This window comes from Haplochromis burtoni, unplaced genomic scaffold (assembly GCF_018398535.1).
Source record: "Haplochromis burtoni strain Fernald_Lab_line unplaced genomic scaffold, NCSU_Asbu1 Contig_20, whole genome shotgun sequence".
NCBI lineage: Eukaryota > Metazoa > Chordata > Actinopteri > Cichliformes > Cichlidae > Haplochromis > Haplochromis burtoni.
In genome coordinates, this window is record NW_024582381.1 from 52,467 (window position 1) to 62,576 (window position 10,110).

Sequence of the window (10,110 nt, forward strand, 5' to 3'; positions counted from 1 at the left end):
TGGAAAGGGTGTTACTTCATGCATTGCTGCATTGAACCGCTTTGCACTTAAAAGTTGTAAAAAGTAAATCAACTTTGAAGCAAATGAAATCACACTTATTTAAATGGTTCAGCACATCCAAAAGCTAGTCAAACACTGTTATGAAAATATCCTGACAGAGAAAAGTTGTTGCTTGCACAGTTAGGAATCAAATTAAATAAGTTGATCATTGCCATGAATAATCAGCTTCGTGTGCATCAAGTTGGTAACAGGCAGCTAGCTAGACTAATGCTAACTGCTTGGTTTTTGCACGATTATGATCGGACGTGATTTTTGTCTAGGGGTGTTTCCACTGAGATGAGAATTTAAAAACAAACCACTTAAGAAGCTTATAAAGTATATTAATGTAATGTCTTTGCAAAGAGGAACTATCATGTGTTACTTATATATTATAAATTTGATGGATGGAACTAAACAAATTGGTGAATGATAGATGCAAAAAAATACATAGTGCCTGAAAAATTGAGAGATGGATGAATAGTTAAAAGATAGATAGCATTAGATTTGTGAATAGTATAAAGTGGGTGATGGATGGATGGATACATGGATAGTACACGATAGATAGATGATAGCTAGATGAATAGTACCAGATAGAAAGTATCGGATATATCTATGGATGGATGGATAGATGAATAGATAGATCGATACATATGGTATCTGATGTACAGATTGTTTGTGCCAGACAGACAGGCAGTACCAGATGGATTGATGGATAATACCAGATAAATAGATATATATCGATAGAACCAAATAGATGGGTAGTACTAGATAAATAAATGGATAGATGAATAGTACCAGATAAATAGATTGATTGTACCAAATAGTACCAATAAATAGACCCGTTTCAAGCAGGCAGACGGGCAGATAAGTAGATAGATCTGTGCTACTATTAACACAGAAGCTCCAATCACCTGCTGTTGAAAACTTCTATTTATGACGAGTAGGAATTCAGAAGAAAGCTTGCATAAAAGGGTACCTTTGACTATAATGCTGTTTTCAGTCAAAGAGACTCCACTATGATCCAGTATAGGATAAATGTGCATTATTGTGAACTTTAAATCATGCAAAGCTACTCTACTAGAATCCAACTATAAGGTAGTTAGGTGGAAATGAACAGATTTAGTCCACTTAAATAAAAGTGAGCCAGTCTTTGCTACACGGTCAAGAGACTAACAAGTGAAAAAGGAATGTAGTAGCAATAATGGCTGATATGCTTAAAGGAAGACAACCCTTTCTCTGACATTTTGGTTTATTTGGCCAAATTTCTCACAGATTATGCATTATCTAAACAGCAGCCTTCAAACTGTAGAGTGACATCTGACCTCCCAACTTGATTTCTGTCCAAAAGCCACAGTATCTTACTCTCCCTAAGCCTCATTGTGGCACCATTGGAATGGGCATTGGCACTGCAGAGAGGTGTACTGTGCCAGCTACTACCCATAATTCTTTTTCCTCAATTAGTGCTGGCCGCTCAGCCTTTAGTATTGACAGATAGTTGTATATTATCCCTGGCTGCATTAAATGCTTCAGAGATTTGCACTGTAATTTCAACCACAAAGTTTAGCAAATCCTTCACACTGTGCTAACGTGTAGTGGTGCCACTTCCTAAAGACATTAGCATATTATGCCTTGCTTAACGTTTAGCATGGGGAAATTAAAGTGTGCCAGAAAGGAGAGAAATGATGGGAGTCAAAATCTAAAAGTATATTGTTTATAGTTATTCACGTGTTAATCATTTTCTCAACCTGACATAATGATAATTGGTCGTACTTCAGCAGGTCTGACCATGTACCACATATAGATTTTCACTCAAAGGTTTTGGCATATGGACACTGAAACCAACCACAGGGAAAAGTGCAATCTGATCAGTCAACTTATGATAATATTATAGTTAGGACTGTGAAAGGTCAAACCACAGCACACGTCTTGTTTTACGTGGCCTCCGCTGAGAGAACCCACAGATGGCTTCAGCATTGCTGCAGGGCCAGCACACTGCAAAGTGCCTCTGGGGAAGGGATAAATGCCAGCAAAAACTCGTGCCCCGCCTTTCACCCCTTCCACCCTCCACTCGTTGTCCCTCACTCCCACATGGATGCTTGTTTGAAACTCCCACTGCTGGACAGTCACTCCACAGTTGCTTGTGTCCAGAAATTCGCGCAGCAGCAGAATCTGCTGTGTACACGCTGTCTTCGGCATCTAGGGGGCATATCAGAGTAATTGGGGTGGATTAACTGATCATCATCTTTTGACCATGTGACCACAATGTTTAAAAGGTCAGCAGTGGTTCATTTTGCCAGCTGTCTTTTAAACCACCTGTTGCACTCTTTTTGACTTTTTTTGGAATCAAAATGAGGCATTTTCTGGTCATTGTGCTGACATGAAGAACGAGAACAAAAAGAGCAGTTTTGAATTGCCCGCAGTATGTCCCACTTATTCATTTCACATAAGGCGCCATGTAGATAGTTTTCTCCTCTCCTGTTACTGCCCTAATGTGCACAGCTACTGCTTTTTAGGTCCTATTCAGCAACGAGGGCAACTGTACCCCACTCTTGCAACCCAGAGGTAACCATAGACTTTAACAGAGTCATCAGATCCAAAATAAAATGACATGAACTATATTTAACCCCCTTTCCCACCCTATTTTTGGAACTTTTATGAGTAGTGGTCACACAGAAAGCTGTTCTCAGTTCTGGGTAATAGCACCACCTGTTTCTGTTTAGAAATATGAAGCTAACTTTATAAAAAAGACAAAATTTTTATTGAGCCACATGCATAAAGGACATAAAGATAATGTCACATTCAAATGTAGTAATCAGTTAATTTAACAGTTTTAAATAAAACTACCACCATAGCTGACGACCCACCAAGAAGAAACAAGAAACTTAGTAGCCAGTAAAATTATGGCTTTAGGTGGGCATGATGTATACTATATACTTGTGTATATATATACCTGCAGTCCCACTTCTTTTAATCTTTTAAATGGTTATTAACGAATTTTCTTGTGTGCCGGTAAATGCGACTCTATGACTACCTGTGTATGTATTGTTATTACCTATGTATTGGTATTTTATATCTACCCTGCAAGAAGAACAGAGAAGAACAACTTCTTTCCGCGTAATGGCAGGATCTGTCTCCACCTGGGATGAACAAATCCATCCTTTGACAGAACATTAACATGCCGTCCTCCTTAAGGCACTTTAGCCACTGCTTCTTCAGTCTTCAGTGATCAACCTTGGGGACTGAGACAAAAGTCTTTTCAGATAAATTGTCATGGCTTCTAGCCACATGGAAATGACATCAAAGTTGCAATTCTTGCATCTTATATGAAATTTGTGCAACTGCCGATCATTTTCTGACATCTGCATTTAAGGTAAGTCCTAAGATCTACTGAAACATGAATATTTCCAGAGAAATAGGCAGAGAGCCTCAGATCCATAGATGCCACTGGGGCATGACAGTTCAATGGGCATTTCTCAGTTACAGAAAAGGGAGTTGAGCTAATGCTTCTTCATCCATGCTGCATTCACTCAAGAGACTATTAAAGCTATTAAAATGATGTAAAAATGTGCATTTTCGTCATGCTCAGCCTCGGTCACATGCCAGATGTTATTTTACACATTCCTTGAAATGTACCAAGTTTGATTTTGATTTGACCATCCCTCCTGCTGGTTTTAATTGCTTTTGATGGATAAATTCCTTCATAAAGCAAAAGTCTGCATGATTACGCTTGTGAAGCCTGGTATCGATCTATGACAAGACTGGGGAAAAAATTTCTTTTCTGCCCAAAAACCAGCAAGATGGAAAACCAAGATGACAGAGCTGACGTGTTAAGGTGCTTTTAACTCTGCTAGATCCCAGGCTTTCTTGTCTGTTGAAACTCAGGAAGGTGATTAAGAAGTTACATGGACAAATGTCCCTCCAAATTCAACTCATTGCTGGAGTTACAGTATTAATGGTGCAGGCAATTCAATGGGTTTTTGTTTTATCCCTGCTTCACTTTTTCACCAACTTTCATGAAAATAAGCTAAGGTAGTTTTTGTGTAAATCTGCCAATAAATAAACTGTACTGAAAACAACCTACTGAGATGGTACATGGTAATTATAATTTTAATTGTATATCATTAGTCTACTCTGAGTGCACAGAACTTTAAAGACATTAAATACTCTTAGTCAGGCCCCCAAAGAAGTCTTTAATCTACCACCAGAATCAAAATCTTCTTATTATCAGCACCACTCAGAAAACATTTATCAAAGCTGTTAACATACCACCGGTCCATATGGGACTACTTTGCTGCATCTACTTTGTTTCTTGGCTGGTAATTGGTGCTGGTGCCTTGCTGTGACTCTGCACTTTTCTGCTAACCACTGAACGGCTACTCAGTTGTTTTTATGGGCTTCAGGCACACACACTAATGCAATGGCCATTAAAAAGCCACAGGTTCCCAACCATTGGAGAATTTACAGTCACACGAAAATCAATTTCATGGGTCAAGGGCATCTTCGATGGGGCCATCAAGTCTGGTGTTTGTAATTTTTTATTACTTGTCATCAATTCCAGTAGCAAGAGGTTATATCCCAAGATGTGCTAATTGGAGGAATATGTTTTAGGTAATTAAAGAAAATGCTACTGCTGTCTAGCTCAAGAAATATCTATTTTTTCGAAGGAATAACTGCTTTAAGTAGGTCCCTTTTAGTCATATGATGTTTTTAGCTTTGAAAGAAACAAACCTATAAATAAACACTGCTTATGTTTCAAATAAATTTGCCATAAACTTTCGAAACCTAATGTTTTTTTCCATATCAATAAATGTCAAGCTCATGCTCAGACAGTCTCTTGGATCTATCCACCGAGGCCTATTCTGGAAATTCCTGCTTGCTGCATGAATGTCACTCAACCAATCCTCTTGTAAAATTAATTGTGTGCATTAATCTGTAAAAATGTACCATAAATGTTATTTCTGAGATGTCAAAACCAATCCAGCCCTCTTTGACACATACCTGATACTATTCTACATCCGTCTCTGTTAAGAGCACAGGCATATCATTGGGAGACAGGAGGTTTCCATAATCCTCCCTCCCGTTGTCTCCTTAGAGGAACATCTACCCTTCATCACTGTCAGCTCTCTGTCCCAGGAGAGGCAATGCTCAGCTGCCTTGGAACTTGGGGTCACATTTTTTGCTCGTCACCTAACCCCTCCTCACAAACAAACACTGACATTGAGGAATTTTGTAAACATATCTGGAGTGAACACCAAATTTGTCCTCGCTCCAAGCTTCCAGCAGCCTTACAAAGTCATTAATCAAGCGATAGCTTCCCAGAGGTGACTGTCAGTTTTGGGGTTGGAGTAGTGATTCCTCATTGCTAAGTGAAATAGCAAGCAGAGCGCAGACGGGAAGGATAAATCACTATAGAGGTGAAGACAGGTAGCATTCAGCAGCTGGCCATCTGGCCCTTATCATGTCCCAGACTGGCTGATTTTATTGCTTTTCATTGCTTTCTGGGGGCCCGAGAGACATTTTAATAAACAACCTGTCAATCTTGCCTGATATGATCATCTTCTCCTGGTTGTTTAAGTGATTACAACCTGGATTTTAAACATCATGCCCTCGTAAGATGAAGTGTCTTCCCAGGGGCATATTGTTTAAGTCAGAAGTCATTTGGATTTTGAGGGGTGTTTATCATAACCACTAATAAATGTATTTTCATGGAATAAGGTTTAAAATTTTCCTATAAAGGAGAGTTACTTTTAACAGACGCCAGTTTCACTTATAAATTGACCTCTTCTTTTAATTTTGTGACAAATGGGTAATTTGGAGGTTTCTTAAATTAGGCCAAAATGGACTGTCCTGCTCTGTTAGTTTGCAATATTGTATATATTGTAATATTGTAATTTATATCATGGTTGTTGCACTGTGACTGCACCATGATGACAAGAAAGCTTGAACTTGTATGTGATGAACCTATCAACACCAAATAGGGTAAATATTGTCCATTAGGCCCCAGTTAGAGAACCTTAGAGACTGGTTGGTAACCACTTAGCAACCATCTGTCACTAGGTGAAACCGGTCATTGTAGATGGTGAGTGTTTGCCTGCAGATATTTGGGAACTGCTCACTAACTAGTTGTGAAACTGTCAAGAGTAGGACACAAACCAGCTGCTTGTAGTTTGCCTTGCACTTTTTAAAGTTTCACTTGCCCAGGGGTTATTTAGCAAATGTTTGCAAGCCATTCTGCAACTTTTATGCAAACTGTGGCAATTGCAGAAATCTGGTAATAACCCTAACAATTACTAAGAGGTTTTTGGTGCCACATCCTCTTTGCAGCCAATTTCATCTAGCAGCAACCAGCAGCCTCCAGCACCCACTTGCCAACCAGTCAGGGAGGGAACATGTATTTCTCCACTCGTCACCAATGGTTGTATCACATCCGATACGGCAGAAAACTCTCAAGCAATTTCTATTCACAAATTGTTAACCAGTAAATGTACGATCTATCAAGTAGATGTAAGACTTACTTGTTACTTACTCATCTAGTTTGAAAAGATGCCAATGGTAAAAGCACTGATCTTGAGACTTTGAAATAGGATTTCGCAAACCAAAACTTTGCAATCATAAGTCAGTGTACTGCTACTGCCATTCCCAGGCCCTGATAAATAGTGCTGTGTCAGAAAGACAGATTTTATGCCAGATCAAATATGCAAGTTAGCTAGCAATTTGTCAATATTATCAATGAAGCTTGCTAAATTAGCCACAATAAAGACATCTCAGGGTTATTTTAATTTAAAATAAAAGACAGCGTGTTCTTAATGAAGCTAGTGTGTTGCTGATGTTGGCTACAGTTTTGCATGGATGTCATACTCATTAGTCCAGACAGGCTTCACTCGATAAAACTAGCTTTCTTTTGGGTAATATTATTAGGAATCAGGCATTTTTCATTTAAAAATACATTGCTAATTAAAGAGCATCCCCAACCCCACTCTGCCCTGAAAGAAGTGTGCATAATTGTCACAACCTGCTGGATACTGGCGCAAGCTTCATTTTGCATTATTTTTCAAAGCTTTTTGGTTGCTGTGTTCCTTTTTGTCTTTGGATCATCGCGCTTTTTTTAGCATGTAGCACTAGCCATGTTTTAAAGCCCATTGACTGGTAGTTAACAAGTTCACTGTTAGTTTATTGCTGGTCTTCAAACATCTTATAGGTGCATTGTTAATCTTTTGGAGCTGAGTTAAAGCCTATTCATACATTGATAACGGTACAATGGTACATAACTAAACTTTTAAAATGCGTACTTATCATACTCCCACACATATACCAGTGTTTTCAGACGGAGCCTTACAGGTCCACATATCAGCTTGAAATAGGTGTCAGTTTTCTTTTTTCTGCACTAGGAAAATACATTATTGCTATAAACATTGTTTAGAATGGTATTTAATGGTTTTATCCAACTTTGTGGCCTCTTGCCATCCTTGAACCTTGCTGCTTGTGCAGGAAGACCTTTACCACTGAGCTATCTAACTGCTGAAACACTTCTCCAGATGGTATGCTTTGCACATCTGTTAAAGGCTCCAGATGTTTTGGGATGCACCTGGCAAGCCCCAGGGCATCGTTTTAATTTGTCCAGATGTTTGGGGAATCTTGAGGGCTTGTTGAAGGAGGTGTAGGAGGAAAAGAAATGTTGCAGTCTGAAAACTGTGAATATTGTAAACCATCCATCAACTGTGTTAAACTGATTATCAACAATTAGTCGATACAAACAATATATAAACTCTAATTACTGTTGTTAAAACAAATTTTCTGTTCTTATCTTATTACCTTAAATGGATATGTGTCCCGTTGTAGCTTGCTTACAAAAATATGTTTATTGATAGGCAATGAAAAGGCATACAGTAAATTCCCAATGTTATAAAGTGTATAAATGCACAGTAAAAATAGTAATAGTAAATCATAAATGGTGTCTAGAGAATGTATCATTATTACTCTGTTGATCCCCTGACCATAAGGAGGACATTTATAACTCCAAATGAAATATCTGTCCTCCAACTGGATTGATTGTGATTGAATTTGGCACAAATTTCTATGTTTTATCTGCAGATAAATTCTAATGACGTTGGCAAGCTCTTCAGTTTTTGGAGTTTTTCCTTTTGAACCTTTTCAGCCTCTTTTTAAGTCATTTTTTGCTGCCAGTTGTTGGTCAGCCGAATGTCTCGCCCATTTGATTCAGAAAAAAATGTTTCACCAACTAGAAAATCTTTAGCAAATGTATATCAAATGTGCTACAGACTTACTATAGAGGATAAGATCCAGATTATTTTGATCTCTTGACTTTCACTTCACTTTTCCACGTTAACCAGCTCAATATCCCCTTTGTGGATTGGTTCAGAAGTCTCTAAAGACATTCATGTTCCCTAGATGGGATGTCTTGATGACTTTAGTAATCCCTTGTCTTTTCCCTACTGCAACCTTGAGGTCCAAAATTTGGTACAGACATTAATGATCTCCAGAGTGTGACTTGTAATAACTTCCAGTCATACTTAGTTCTTTCATTTCATCACCATATTACTACTCATGTTCAAGTACAGTATTGTACTATACCCACTACAACATCAACATCAGCAAGAAGTCCCTTTTTTTTAAAGCACACTTGAAAAACAACAGGAATTGAGCCAAAGTGCTTTCAAGTCAAGACACAGATTATTATTTCAAGTACACAAAAATATAAATATTAAAGCAAAACCTAAATAGCATGGCTGCACACTCTTAGAGCCACATTTTTATCTCTCTCTTTTTTTTTTAAATACAGGCATGGATATTGGTCTTGTGCTATTTTGTATTATAATTATTTTTGTCACTTTGGTCCAGACCTACCAACCCACCCTATCTACCCATCCTACCAAGCTATCTTCCTACATACACAACCCAACTAGATTTTCAACATGCTAAATATAAGCGTGTAACGTCATTCTGAAGATGCGGGCAGAAGTATTTCACTCCAAGTGCAATTAGGCTTTATTACAGTAACATAAAGGCACGATTGGAGCTGTAAATTCTTAGTCTACAGTTCCAGTTATAAATGTTAACACAAGATTTGTGTTTTGCTGATGTTTCATTTTAGTCCTTTAAATGTATATTTTTATGGTTTTAGTAGCCTACTAAAACTATTATATAAATATAATAGCAATATATAAATATTCCAAAACATAAAGCAAAGACTACTCTGCAGCCAGTTCCCTGTAGAGTTAAAGAGAGAGAAAAAAAGATCTGGATTTGTGGCCATGTTTATGGCATTTAAGTAAAATTTAAATCTGTGGAAAAATTACTTTTTACTTTTTACTTAAATCATGCTTTTTATTTGTTTTTGTTTCTAATGTCTCTGTAAAGCACTTTGAATCACCTTGTTGTTGAATTGTGCTGTACAAATAAACTTGCCTTACCTTGCCTTGCCTTGCCTTGCCTCATCTATAAAAGTAAGTAAAAAGCATATGGAATACACAAGAAATGTCTTTATCTTTAGTCTTTGTTAGTTTGTCAACAAACCAGCCTGAAGATGTTCTGCTGAATATGTTTATTGAGACTGTCTACATGACGTGCCTAGGGTTTAGGTTTATTGTGTTGTTGTAATGTTGTTAACTTCATATCAGAAAAACAAACACTAACATAGAAACTAATAAAAACTCAACTGAAACCATTTTAACCAATGAAAAGCTCAACTGAAAAGAGTAAAATAAAAAAAATAGAAAAGAATAAATTTAAAACAAAAAATTTAAATTCAATCACCTCTAGTTTTGGTAAATCTATTTGATTTCCATAATCATTACTTGATTCCCTTAAGTACGCATTTTCATATAATTACTAAAAAATCATCAAGCAACCTTATGATATGTTATTAATGGCTATTTGTGAATGCACACTTAACAAAGAGTATGTTTAATCCATTCAATTTCTATTAAATTTACGCAACAGGAATCCTATCCAATAACGGGGTCTCCAGCTGCCTTGGACTACTCTTTCACCCCTGAACATCCTTCTTCCCGTTCTCACTCTCACTTCCTCACCTGTCAGAGGTGGAATGTT